General features: G+C 42.4%; 1 long non-coding RNA gene across 1 annotated transcript in view; it reads left to right on the top strand.

Moving 5' to 3' along the window:
• Window positions 1-1,291: 1,291 nt before the first annotated feature.
• Window positions 1,292-14,856, top strand: part of LOC144283273 (uncharacterized) — an 80,337-nt gene continuing 66,772 nt past the window's right edge. The window contains exon 1 of the long non-coding RNA XR_013351719.1: window positions 1,292-1,336. This is a non-coding gene — a long non-coding RNA (uncharacterized LOC144283273). The remainder of the gene's footprint in view (window positions 1,337-14,856) is intronic.

The following is a 14,856-nucleotide window of genomic DNA, read 5'->3' on the forward strand; positions in this document are numbered from 1 at the left end:
AAAGTCAGTGGCGTAACAAGTCAAGACTCAGGCTTCAAGGGCAGAAAGACTCAAGAGAATCAACATTTCTTCTCAGTATCCATATAGTCTTGGGCAAGTAATTTATATTTTTCCAGCCTTACTTTGTCCATCTGTTAAATAGGGATAACTAACCTTGTCACCAAGAAATAATGTATGTGAAGCATCCAGTAAAGTGGCTGGCACAGTGTAGGTTCCCAGTAAATTACGGTAAGTATTATATTGTTAATCTGAAAATAATCTCATGAGATTCCTGTGGGTCTTGGTGCTCAGTTTCAGCGTCTGATTTGGTCTCTTATTTACTCTCTTTCCTATTCCTTGAAGAGTTTGCTATGTTCCTCATTATCTACTTGGCCTTCCGAAGTCCTGGATTTGTTCCAGTCCAGGTTCTGGCAGAGACTGGCTGTGTATCTTTAGACAAGTCACTTAACCTCTCTGCACTTACTTTCTCACCTGGCTGTGATGATGTAGGCCAGGTGACATCTGAGCCCTCTTCCAGATTGCCCTGTGGTTTGTGTCCTAAGTGGCCAGAAAAGGAACTGTTAGAGGCTGGGCCTTAGCAAAGGGACCTCCTCTGAGCTTCTGAACATCTCTGGCCCGAAGCCAGACGCTCTGGCCTCAATGCCAGTCAAGCTGCCAGCTGGTGTTCTTTATATTTTGTAGCGTTAAGTAAATTCATAAAGCCATCAGTTTCCTCACAGAGTTTTGCATTGACGTTACAGGGCACTTTGCCTCAGGAAACCTTTTCCTGTATGGTTGCCCTGAGCTCGGATTCTTGTGGAAAGGCTGGCTGTTTTGGGTCAGCAGCAGATCTGACAACTATAGGGTAGGAAACCACAAATTGTGTTCCATTATGCCTCATTGTCCTCACATCCTTCAGGGCCAGGCATTGCTTTCACCAGCAAACCATGGCTTGTGATGGTGCCCAGGAACTGGGTTTCAAGAATGCAGAAACGTGCACTAACAAGGCTTTGTGACAGTTTGTTGGTGACTGGGAGGCTGTCTCTGCTGCCATCAGAGTATTTCCTGTTCCCACAGGTGAAGATAAAAATGAGGTTTCAGTAAACTGGGTCATTAAGAGCTGTAGGAAGGAACTTGACTCCTGCTATATGATTAAAAAGTTTTCTACATATTTGAGTGCCTGTCTATCGGTGTCTGTATCTGTCTGGCTGGATGTGCTTTTTTAACCAGCTTGTAGAAAGCTGAACAGGGACTTTGTACTCCAGACAATGGCCAAAAGAGGGTGGGCTCCTTGATTCCAAGGTTGCCATGACAACTGTCCACTGAGAAGCTAAAAGTCCAACACTACTTTTACTAGGTCAGTAGTGCAAATGACTGCATCCCAACTCTTCCTCCACCCTGTTCTGCCCCCCCACCACCACCAGAAAATATCTTTCTTCCTCCCTGAGAGAGCAAGGGGGGGAAAGGGCTAACAGAGACAACGTTAGGACTGTTGGTGGATTATTGGTATATAACTCAGCTGTCTGCCTTGCCTTCTCTCCACAAACTAAAGTCTGACCTCACACATCATTTATGCCATAGCTCAGCTTTCTAGGCTCTAAGTCAAATTGGGAAAAAAGAAATAATGTGATCAAGGATGCATTCTTGCTCTCCCGTTTTAGCACAGTGAGTCACAAAGAATAATACACTGCCTTGGCCTCTCAGCTCCCCAGGGCAGGCACTCCCCGATGGTGAGACAGGCATTTAGGCAGGAACAACACTTCCTCCAGGCCCTTCAGCCGTGGTTTCAATTTGCTGCTGTGGTATAGAAGGCAGATGACCTACAGAGGGAGGGTGAACTTTACTGCCTTAGAGGTAGGATTAATTAGGATCCCTAGCGGAAATGCAAATTGAGGAAAGTATGGGTCTAATTAACTAAGGGTTTATTAATCTGTCTGCCATATGTCCATCCATCCATCCATCCATCCATCCATCCATCTATCCATCCATCCATCAGTCTATCCAGTAAGACACTAGGGAGACAGAAAAGTTCTGACTTTGTGGTGCTTAGAGTCTATAGAGAAGGCAGACAAATAAGTCATTTAAGTGTTCCAAGTGTTCTGAAGGGAAACCTTCCCCAATCTTCCTCCTTCCCACTTCACACCCCACCCACCATGAATTCCGGGTCCCCATAAATGGAGAAATTAAACATACATCTTTGAAAAGCTCTCACATCAGGCAGAATGTGTTTCCATCTCTTTCCTGTCCTATAGCTCCTTGGGGGCAAGACAAGTCTTACTCCCCATCTGCTTATTAGGAAAAACAGAGAAGTATAATGGAATTGGTTGACAAGACTGACACTGGAAACTCTTTGATTACTTTTGCCTTTTTTTCAAACTGCTTATATTTTTTACTAGTGGCTTTCTTTTAAGTTTTTCCCAAAACATTTTTTTAACCTATGTTTTTCTAATGATCATAAATAAAAATAATACTTTTTGACTCCCTGCTAGGTAAGAAAAAAGAATCTTAAATCTGTTTACTTCTTTCTTCCTGGCTTTTGTAAAGATGACCTGGAATTTAAAGCCCTGATTATTATCATCAAATTATTTTATATTCTATATCTTATCTTTTACAAATGGCTTTGTTGTTTGCTTTTGAATCCAATTTATAGACTAAGCTCTGTGCTTGGCTGATTTACATTTTCAGTGCTAGTTTTTTTATGCCATAGTTTCTCCATTTTTAAATGCTTAACTCTAACTCATTTTTTGACCAACAGAGTTCATTGACTTGCAATATTTTTTTAGAGACAATATGAGAGAGGTGCATTTTTCCAAATCCTTCCTTATCAAAGATTTTCTTTTAATTTCCTATCATTTGCAAACAACTTGGCTAGGTATATCATGGCTTAGGATCAAACATTCTTTTCTTTAGAATTTTCTGAAAATCACCCATTTTATTCTGGGAAGACTATAGAACTACAGAGAAGAAACCACACAATTGACCAATTTATATCCTTTTTTTGTTTCTTAAACTTCTTTTTTTCTTTATCCTTCTATTTTAAAAAATACCAGAATGTGTCCAGGGTGTATGTTCTTTTTATTTTTTTATTTTTATTTTTTTTTATGTTCTTTTTAAGACATATAACAGCTGTTGACTTGCCTATGAAACTATGGCCACTGACTTATATACTTTGGTCTTCACTCAGCTGAGCAAAATTTTCTTCAATTATATCTTTATTACTTTAATTGCAATTTTGTTTCTTCATGTACAACACACACACACACACACACACACATATATAAAGATTTTATTTATCCATTCATGAGAGACAGAGAGAGAGAGAGAGGCAGAGACACAGGCAGAGGGAGAAACAGGCTCCATGCAGGGAGCCCGACACGGGACTCGATCCTGTGTTTCCCTGGGCCGAAGGCAGTGCTAAACTGCTGAGCCACCTGGGCTGCCCTATATATATTTTTTTAACTTGGCTTCCTCCTGTAAATTTGTATCACTCTTTGAATATTTACTTGCTTGTTCTTTTCCCCTACATTCATTCTACATTCCCCTACACCATCCCAAATATACCCTTTGCTCTACTGGTATATTTTTCATAGGGTTAGTTTTTCTCTTTATTCCTTCTAATGCAGAGTTGAAATATGTTATTGCATTTTTATTGCTCTGAAATACTCCTGTAGTTCATCTAGCTTTCTATGTGGCTCAGTTTGATCTCTATAGATTTCTGCCTATTTTACAGAAGGAATTTCATTTTTCTTTCTATTGATGTTAAGGTTTTTGAAATAATTTCTTCTGGACATACTCTTGAGTCTTCAGAATGATGTTTTTTCCTTGTTATTCAATATTTTTGCATAGCTTATCTCTTCTTTATTCATCTTTTTAGTTAAAAATACATAATTCTTTTATCTTATATTGCAATAAAAACCACACACAATTGCCAAAATATGGAAAGAGCCCAGATGTCCATTGACAGATGAGTGTATAAAGAACATGTGGTATATATATACAATGAACTATTACCCTGCCATCAAATAGAATGAAATCTTCCCATTTGCAATGATGTGGATGGAGCTAGAGAGTATTGTGCAAAGTGAAATAAGTAGCCAGAGAAAGACAAATACCATATGATTTCACTCATATGAGGACTTTAAGAAAGAAAACAGATGAACATAAGGGAAGGGAAGAAAAATACAATAAATGAAAACAGAGAGAGAAACAAACCACAAGAGACTCTTAAGTTGGGCAACCCCCGTGGCTCAGTGGTTTAGCGCCGCCTTCAGCCCAGGGCGTGATCCTGGAGACCCGGGATGGAGTCCCACGTCAGACTGCCTGCGTGGAGCCTGCTCCTCCCTCTGCCTGTGTCTCTGCTTCTCTCTCTCTCTCTCTCTCTCATGAATAAATAAAATCTTTAAAAAGAAGAGAGAGAGAGAGACTCTTAAGTATAGGAAACAAAGGGAGGGGCACTGGAGAGGAGGTGGGTGGGAGGATGGGGTCACTGGATGATGGGCAATAAGGAGAACACTTGATGCAATGAGCACTGGGTGTTGTATGCAACTGATGAATCACCAAATTCTACATCTGAAACTAATACAGTATATGGTAATGAAAGAAGAATAAGGACACTGAGCAATAAAGATCAAGTCTTCTGCAATAAAAGAAATTAACATTACTAACATAGACATAGATGACTAGAAAGGAAAACTGAAGAATTCCCCTTGAAGAAAAATTGAAAAATGTCATGGATTGAGAAAAGGCCAAAGTATACAAACCAATGGTCATGTTTTATAGGTAAATCCACATCTTATCTACCCAGTCATTTTATCAAGGCACATGATCAGTGTTGTAATAGAAGGGAAAGGATGGCTATTGTGCTTTGTTTTACTTAATCATATATTCAGCAGACCTGGAAATGAAAGCAACTATTACCTGTAAGTCCTATTTATACTGCATATCCCCAAAGATTAAGTTTTACTTCAAAAAGTGTTAAATATCACTTTCATGTACTGTGAAAAAGTACAAATATTTGAAATTACTGGACATTCAGAAGTAAATAGTTTCACCTACTTATTCATCTTTGAATAAGAAGACTTATCCAGACTCAGCAGCTTGCCAACAGACTATGTAGCTTGCCCTTGAAACAACTACCTATCACTTTGGATGCTACTTGAATATCCTTCCTTTTTAAAAAAGATTATTTACTTGAGAGAGAAAAAGAGTGAGCACAAGCAGGAGGAGCAGCAGAAGGAGAGGGAGGAGCAGGCCACCCTGATGCAGGGCTCTATCCCAGGGTCTTAGGATCATGACTTGAGCCAAAGGCAGATGCTTAAGCAACTGAGCCACCTAGGTGCCCCTCCTCCTCCTCCTCCTCCTCCTCCTCCTCCTCCTCCTCCTTCTTCTTCTTCTTCTTCTTCTTCTTCCTCTTTTTTTAAAAAAAGGTTTATTTACTAATTTTGGGGGGAGAGGGGTAGAGGTAGAGGGAAAGAGAGAATCTCAAGCAGACTCTCCACTGTGCCTGGGGCCTGAGTGGGGCTTGATCCCATGACCTGAGTAATCGGAGTCAAAATCAAAGTCAGGTGTTCAACCAATTAAGTTACCCAGATGCCCCTTAAATATCCTTCTTACGCTAACAGGGGGATGGCTGATTGTTCTTCCCATTCCCTCATTTAATTCCCAGGGGTCTAGTGGCATCCATGTAGTTTGGCACTGCTGGATTGAGGTGTGATTTTCTATCTCTAATACATGAGAAACTGTAACCCCCAACTGTACCCCCAACTGTACAACAAATGTCTCCAGTAGGCTCTTCCTGTTATCCCCACAGCTTTCAAAACTTTATTTATTCTGACTCCATTTCACCTTCAGGATCCAAAGGGGCTCCTAGCAGGGACACTCCCCACCATTTTCCACCTCTTACCCGGTTGCTTGCTTGAGAATTGCCATCTCTATAAGGATATGGAAAGATTTTGTGGTGTATGCACAGTATAAAACTATACTGTGGCTGTCACAAAAAAATATCACCCAGACAGTAGAGTTTTAAGATTGATCCATTCTCTGTGTCTCCCAGTGATGGAGCAGGAGTGCGGGAAAAATGAACTCTCTTAACTGACTTCCAGAGAATTGGATCTTTTCTCATCTACAATGTAAAGCATGAATAAGTAAATCATTATTTCTCTCAAGCCAACTGTACCTGCTTCTGATATCAGATTTATTCCGATACTGGGTTGTAAGCAGTCTTTGTTTTTTGAGATGTGGTATATATTCACCACTCTTTGTAAATCACTTTTGATGAGCACGAGAGGCTCTAAGAGAGACAATATTTTTTTTTGAGAGACAATATTTTGTATTAGCTTCACACATTGTTCTTGAGAACCTACCAGAAATTCAGGAGCCCCTGAGGTAGAGGCTTCCCTGTCACCTCTTTACTTTCTTCTACACCTGAATAATCAAAAGGTAGAAAAAAGAGTGGGCAAAGACAAACATGATTGATTTGGCAACCCCCATTCCCAGGAGAGCTTGCCATGTCCCCAAGGCTTTGAGTAAGGAAGTAGAGAGTACCTTGTGTTTTCCATTCCAATGGGCAGGCCAACACAGGCTATGGAGTCTTAGACATGAGTTGGAGGTTGGGAAGCCTGCTATTTAAACTCTTCCTAACACCTAGTGCTTTGTCAGTTGCCCAAAAGCATTGCACAATATTGGTAGTAATAATAGCGATCAGAAACCTGCCATTCCACCTGGGAGATGTGCACATTGTTCCTATTGTCATCTCCAGAATTTTCTTCCACACAAGTGCCTGAAGGAGAACTTTCTCTCCTTATGACTCCCAAAGTAGATCATTATTCGATGGCTGTGCGGGGTGGTAACTAATGATGTGACTGAGATTTGCAATTACTCAGAATATTCCCCCAGAAATGCTTGCATAAGAACAGCACTGGGGATGACCTTTTCTGAAATCAGGAGAGCCACTAGGGCAGGTGAATGGATTCTTTCATCCCAATACAAAATTATTGAACACCTGTTGCATACCTACTGTATTCCTTGCTCCTGGAAGGCATTTGGAGAGATGCACCGAGATCTCATTTTTACCAGGACATACACTAGCCCTCTCTTCTACTTGAGAAGCACCCCCCCCTCTCACTCAGATAACCAGTTAGACAGCAATAAGGAGTAAGATGCTGGAGAGGAGAGAAGAAGGTCATTCCAGAAGGTATTATCAAAATGTGTATTATCTGTAGAAAAAATGTTCCTGCCCTGTGATTAATTTGTCAGATAAACTGGTTGAGGTCTGAGAAGGGGGCACCTTGGATGTGTGAACAGAGCAATGCCAACCTGGGATGGCAGTGGTGTATTATGCTGGTGCTTTTCTTGGAACAGTGTTTCTGAGACATTGGGGGTTTGCTCGACAGACTTGATGTTAACCACTGAAGAGGCAGAGGGAACTTCTTCACTTCCCCACTGTGCCTGAGGTTGTCTGAGAACCTTTGAAACAAGTTTCCTTCCTGTCAGTGCATCAGGCAAGGTGCTCAGATGTTCTGATTTAGGAGGAATAGACCTTTCCTACTTGACATTTTCCCGGAAACTTTCTTCATGTGGTCTCCCAAGGTCCTATCTCCCTCCCCTCCGCCTTCACCCGCACTATCTCCTCATCTCGTGTTCCCCTCTTGCTCAGCAGATTTATTCTTGTTTGCAAAACCACTATCCTGTTATCTCTTCTATTATTATGTCTCATGAAGAACTTTTCTGGGCTTCATTGTTGTTGTTGTCTTTAAAAATTTTATTTATTTATTCATGAGAGACACAGAGAGAGAGAGGCAGAGACATAGGCAGAGGGAGAAGGAGGCTCCTTGCAGGGAGACTGATGTGGGACTCGATCCCAGGACCCTGGAATCATGACCTGAGCCAAATGCAGATGCTCAACTACTGAGCCACCCAGGTGCACTGGGGCTTCACTGGTTTAGCCACCAGATTCCAGCCTGAGCAAAGAGCCTCACATGCTGAGAGTGGGGCATGGTTTCTCCTTAGGAAACTGTGAGTCAGTATTCCACAATGGCCATTTTTCTAATCTGTGTAAAGGTACAGATTTATTTATTTATTTTCAACTGTAAGATAAAGGGAGAAAGACAGTCTTTGAGCACACCTAGGATTGCCACTTGGACCAAGGGCTGCCAATTTGCTAGCTAGGTACCTATGAGCACTTTTCATTTGGTGTGTTGTTAATCCTCAGGATAAGCCTGTGAGGCAGGTTTCATTAAGCCAGGGTTTTCAGTGTAAGTATGTCCCAAATAGTCACAAGACATACTTACACTAAAATATTGTCTTGTTATCTGAAATTCAGATTTAAGTATGTATCCTGTACTTTTCACTTGCTTGAGCTGCCAACCTTTTATTTTATACTACAGATAAGGTTATGTGACCTGCTCAGGGTGCTTGATAAGGGTTAACTTCGTTCTCCTGCTCTTCCCCCATCTCTGCCATTCAAACAGTTGAAAGAGAAAGAAAAGAAGGGAAAAGAAAAGAGAAGAAAAGAAAGAAAAAGAGAAGAAGGAAGGGAGAGAGAGAGAGAGAGAAAGAAAGAAAGAAAGAAAGAAAGAAAAGAAAGAAATATTATTTAAAGTGAATGAATACGCTCCAGCCTGCGCCCATTTGTCATTTCATTAGACATTTTCACCTATTGTCAGGAGCTCCCTTGCAGCACTAAATTCAGTAGAGGGCACAGTGATGATCTGATACTTTGGCTGAATCCTGACCAGAATTTTGACCTTTTGCAAGGGACATGGCAAAGCAGAGAGCCCAGAGGCCTTGGCATCCAAAGCCATGAATACCTGCCCTGGCTCTGGCACCAGCTCAGTCTATGAACCAGGCCATATCTGTTAACTCTTTTGTGAGTTTTAGTTTCTTTATTCAAAAATTGAGAATGGGGGATACCCGGGTGCTCAGTGGTTGAACGTCTGCCTTTGGCTCAGGGTGTGATCCTGGGGTCCTGGGAACAAGTCCTGCTTGGGCTCCCTGCAGGGAGCCCCCTTCTCCCTCTGCCTATGTCTCTACCTCTCTCTGTGTGTCTCTCATGAATAAATAAATAAAATCTTTTAAAAAACCCCACAAAAATTGAGAATGGGACTACTGACATTCACGCTTCATGACATGTTATGCAGTGTGTGGTATAGCATCTAATACCAGATAGGCCTGGGTTTAAGTCCCAGCCCTGCCACTTACCAGCTGTATGACCTGGGGCAAGCAGCCTGATCTCACTGGGCCTTGGTTTCCTCATCTATAAATTGGAGATAATACTAGCACAAAATCGAATGAAGGCTGTGTGGTTTTGAGGCAAGGCTTACTGATTAATTCTTTCATTCACACAAACTCTTAATTGACAACCTAGTCGGCTTCTTGTATAAACAGCTCTAATCAGAGGCTGTGAATGAATGCCTAGCTCTGTTCTAGGAGCAACTAGGAACAGTTGCAGGAAACCGATCTATGATCCAAAGAACCAGCGATCTCATAGGAGGAGACCAGATGTACCCAGGTGAAACAATAAGACAGTAAAATCAAGGGCGTGATGATTCAGTGCAGATTCAGGCCTGATGCTAAGGAGGTATGAGTAGCAACAATCATGTCTTGTGCTTTTATACCTACTGCGGTTTACCAAGGGCATTCACAAGCATTTGACGTGAGGTGAAGAGTGGCCAGAACGAGGAGGGGATGGGCATGGGAACCTTCTTAGAGGAGGGGCTTCATGAAGAAGTAAGAGATTTGGGTGGGAAGATGTACTTCTGATGGCACAAATCCCAAGTGCAGAGGCAGGGGAGGTGGTGACAACCAGCAGGTGAGCAGAGGAGCTGAAGTGGAGCTACAGGGAGACTGAGGTTGGGGCCTTTGCACTTGCTGTTCCCTCTGCTGGAATGCTTTTCCCTCAAATATTCGTGTGCTGGGTCCTCGACGTTCAGGACTCAGTTCAGATATTATTTCATTGAGCATACCTTCTCGGACTACCTAAAGTACCTTGCATTTCCTTACCTGTCTTCCTAGGTCACTTTACCTTATTTTATTTTTTTTATTACACTTTTTGTTTAGTGAAATTATTCTATTTGTGATATTTCATTGTTTATTCTCAGACTCCCTTAACAGAATGAAAGCCTCATGAGAACAAGAACATTGAGGCCACAGCAGGTGCTCAATAAGTATTTGTTGAAGGACTATATGAGCAGTAGATAGAGGCTCCAGAGTGCTAGTCTCAGGAATTAGGATTTTATAGAAAATTATAAGTTCAATAAAACCTATAACAGTATTCCCTATGTCCCAGAAGGAGCCTTTTGTGACAAGAGTCAGTGAGTGGTCCTTTTCTTTCCTCTTTGCTTAAAATGAGTCCAGAAAGTGTTGGGAGTTTCTGGGAGTGTCCATGGGTTTCAGAGCTTCCTCCACCTGCGTTTAGCAGTGATGCTCACCTGGCCGCACATTAAAGTCCCTGGGGAAATTTTTAAATGCCCAATTCCCAGGCTGCACCCTGGTCCAAGTCCAATAAAATCCAAATTTTCGGGGGTGGAGTCCAGGCATCGGCATTCTGTAAGCTTGCCAGATTCCACTGTGCCGCCAAGGGTGGGAACCGCTGTGCTAGACACTCTTCTCATCTCTTATGGGCTTCAGACATGATTAACTGGCCTATCTTATTCACAGTAAGAACAAAGTAGAAATCAATAGATTTTCTTCCTCACAGACACCCTATCCCAAGGTGAAGTGCAGCTAGTTCTTGGGTGCATTTCTGTATTTGATGACCTGTTTAGAATTAGCCAGACCTTTCCTTCCACTGAGGTGGACCATTCTGGCCAAGTCTCTGTGCCATCTTGATGACACATTATTTTGGGGCTGGTTGCTGGCAGCCCTGAGCTGGCCTCTGTTCCACTGGCCCCATAAGCAGGCTCTGTCCCAGTCTCTACTTTTGCTGCCCTTGTGGCTGTCACGTTGCCCATGTCCTCAGCCATCCTGTGAACCTACAGTGACTTAACATGGTTGGTATTATTTACATGTCACACAGAAGATGCCAAGCTGATGTCACCAGCAAATCTCATGCTCCTGCTCCCCAGCTGGATCAGGTCAAGGGCCTGCAGAAGGCAGATGACCTGAGGTCTTCCTCCTGGAAAGGAGCTGCTGAGACTCCTTTACTCTTGGAACTTGCATTTGCAACCTGTTTTGCTGAGTGTCATCCCTTCCCCCCATCCTCCATATGCCAAAATCTATGATAATCTTCTTAGGCTGCATATGCAATGGGACCTCTGATGAAATCAAACATCTGGGCAATTATCTCTGGACCAGTCTCTAATTGGACTAATTGGAATAGAATTATTAGAGCTGCAGAGAGACTTGCTGCTCCTGTCTGGGCTCTTCATGCCAAACAAAAGAAGCAACCAAGTAGTAATTCAGACAATAGATGCCCCAGGCAGTTCGAGCCCCATTTTGCTCATTAGCCAAATCTCTATTGCCCTCTCTCCCCTCAACATGTGCTTCCTAATGTGATTTAATTTTCATGAATCACGTCTATGTGTCTTGTTTTGGAAACCACGAGTAAACATAGCATTGCATCTCCTTACCTTCAAGTACCCTGAGATTTATATTGCTCATGGTGGCTAATCAATTAACTAGGACTTCATTTAACAAACAGGTTGAATGAGGCATTTGTAAAAAAAATCTTTACTTAAAGCACCTACTATGTGTCAACCACTGCTCCGGTCACTAGGGATAAAGGTGGAAGACAGACAATAGATAAGCAGAACAAATAAATCAGTTAATAGAGATGAGATGATTTGAGATAATGATACATGCTATAATGGTGGCACCATGATGGAGAAGGGGGTGGAGGGAAAGACTATTTCATATTTAGCCATCAGGGCACACAAGGCGGTTGAGGTGTAGAGAATTGCTCTGTGTGTTGGGCTAGAGGACTGGGCAAGATGTGGCCCCTGGTCTCAGATCTCCTGGTTTAGCTGGGGATGTGGTAAAGGGAATGATGAAGAATAACACAGTGAGTGCTCTGATGGAACTGTGTGAAAGGGAGAGGACAGAGATAATGCCTAACTACGGCGGGGAGGGGCAAATAACTGAAAGAGCAAGTAGAAGTCAAGGGCTCAGTGTGGCCAAAGATGGGGAGAAAGGAAATGGGTGTTGATCTATTCAACCACGTTTATTGAGCATCTATATGTGTCAGGCATTGTTGTAGGTGCTGGGGTTACATGGTAAACAATGGAGAAACAGTCTAGACCTCCTAGAATGTATCTTCTAATGGTGAAGGTGGTGGGTTAGGCAATGAATAAGTAAAGAAATAAGATACTTTCAGATGGTGACAACTGCCATGAAGATGATATAGGATAATGTTAAAGGGAGACTTCGGGTATCTTCTGAGGGTGGTGGGGATGGGGCTTGGTAGGTTGGCCAATATAAGCCTCTGGGTGGGGGGCATGTGTGATGACATCGGCTCATGGGGCAGTCTGGAAGAAGGTTCTAGGCAGACAGAACTATAGTGCAGAAATCTTGAGGCTGGAATAAGGGTGAAAAATTTGAGGAACAGAAAAAAGCCCAGCATAGTCAGTGGAAGTAGGGAAGGGTGTGTGTGTGAGAAGGACTCAGAGGTGAAGCAACTGGAGAAGGAGTAAACTAGTTATGAAACTATATTGTAGGGGTCCAGGCTGGAGAGGACAGAGGCTTGACATGGATTGGTAGCTATGGAGGTGGTGAATCATGGAAAATCCAAGACGTTTGGAGGAAGAGAGCTAGCAAGACTTCTGATACATGGTCTTCGAGGATTGAGGGATAGAAGGAATCAAAGATGACTATGGCCTAACCAGCTGTCTGACTGGGGGTGGTTACTGAGGGAAGACCAAGAAAGGAACTGGTTTTGTGTGGGAATTGAAGATTTTTCTTTGGATGCATTTAGTATGAGATGCTAATTGGACATCCCAGTGGAGGGGAAGCAGCCCTGATAAAGGCTTGCGGTCTGAGTGGCAAACCCTTTGCCTGGGGACTGTGTGGGAGAGAGCGGCAGTTAGGGATGGTAGTGCCAGCTGTAGGGTGGGAAATAGCCTGGAGGAGGATGTGACCCGGAGGTGGGGGGGGGGTCTGTTGTGTTAGTCCAGGTGGGGAAGGGTGGGAGGCATGAATCCATTTGGCATCCACACCTTGGATTTGCCTCATCGTGCAAGAGACTGCTTCGTGATTCCATTTCAGGGTTGGTTACCCCGGCACAGATGGGGTGACTTGGTTAGACAACCAAACAGCCGGAGTGTAGGGAGCTTTTGGCGTGGGTCCATCTTTGTACTAAGGGCTTCTGGTACTTTATTTCATCTAATCTGCACCAAGATCCTGTGAGGTAGGTATGGCTCCTCCACTTATTTGTAAATGACATGGTCTGTGAGTGGAGCCACCTGAAGCCTCTCCCTGGCCTTTCCTTCTCCTATTAGTCACTGTGCAGAGGGCTAGGTATTGGGATTTGTGGGAGTTGATGGCAGTGCCTTATAGATCTTTGACCAGCAAAAAAGACTATGATCATCATAGACAAATCAGTGTTTCAGAAGGAAGAAAAGATGTGTGTACTCACATCTTTTGATACACTAGGGAAAGGCAACTGGTCATTTATATTTAAACTGAAAGCAGAGAATCATTACAGTAAAACATATATAGCTTAATTTTATTTTTCATATAAACCATTCAAATGTACAGAGTTGTCATTTATTCTTTTTCCTTTAAATGCAACACACCTTTATCAGGTCTTTCCAAAGCGTTCAATTTAGTGCTCATAGAAGCAAGAAGTCCTTCTTTTTGCAATTATAGTTCATCAGCTTCTTTTCTATCTAACTAAATTATATAATTAGAATAGTAAGAGCAATAGATATAAACATATTTGGGACAAATACAAGGCACTCTTGCAAAATGCATGATCCACTAGAAGTCAGAGGACTTCCCATCTAGTCCTGCACTAGCCACCAGACTTCAGAGACTGGTAGACACTTCAATAGACTCTGTAGAGAGCATGGGACATGTTGGTTAATCTCGCTAATAGGTTAAGTGAGATTCAGTTCAAAGAGCTACAACTGAAAGAAATACATATACAGTGCATATCTGTGTATGCAGACACTTGAAGTGAATGAAATACTTTTACAGAAATGACTTCGCTTTTCTGATTCTTTTTTTCTTCTGGTTCAACCTTTTCCAAAGACTAGTTCTAATTTGAATTGGCCCAGTAGGATTTTAAAAACAATAACTTTGATTTTGTTTGCAGTGCAATAAAAAACAAAAATCAATACTTGGATTGAGTTCAGAGTTCAGCCAATTAGTGTGTCCATTTTGGTTTCTGAGTCATATTATCCTGGCCCACATTACTCACAGTGAGGAATGATGCAAAACCAGTGCTTTTTGTCTTCTAGCTCAGAGTTTAAAAATGCCTCAGAGCTCTTTTGCCCTAAGACATCCTTGTTCTAAGCAATCCTGAAGTGACCCTGATTGGGGGCCAAAAATCATTACCAGGAGAGACTGGCATAAGAGCCCACTGTCTCTTGATTCTGACACTGAAGATGGTCTTGCTCCCCCTTTCCCTTGTGTGGTATCAACATTGGTTGAACACATTTTGAACTCATTAAAGGTTGGTTACCTTAGGAACATAAGATGTCAGTGTTTCTGGCTTAGTCATAAAAGAGCCATGGAACATCCTCTTCGAAACCTAAGGACAATTCCTTGAGTAGCTGGTATTGGAGGAGGTCAGAGGACCACTCAGGAAAAAGGACCAGACTTTCTCCCCAGACCTGGGCACATCTTAGCCATTCAGAATGGAAATACAACCAGTAGTACATGCAGGGCACTGTGTGGTTTGCTTTGATTCTTCCCATGGATCCTTTGGCTAGGAGCTCCTTT

The sequence above is a fragment of the Canis aureus genome, chromosome 14, assembly GCF_053574225.1.
Source record: "Canis aureus isolate CA01 chromosome 14, VMU_Caureus_v.1.0, whole genome shotgun sequence".
NCBI lineage: Eukaryota > Metazoa > Chordata > Mammalia > Carnivora > Canidae > Canis > Canis aureus.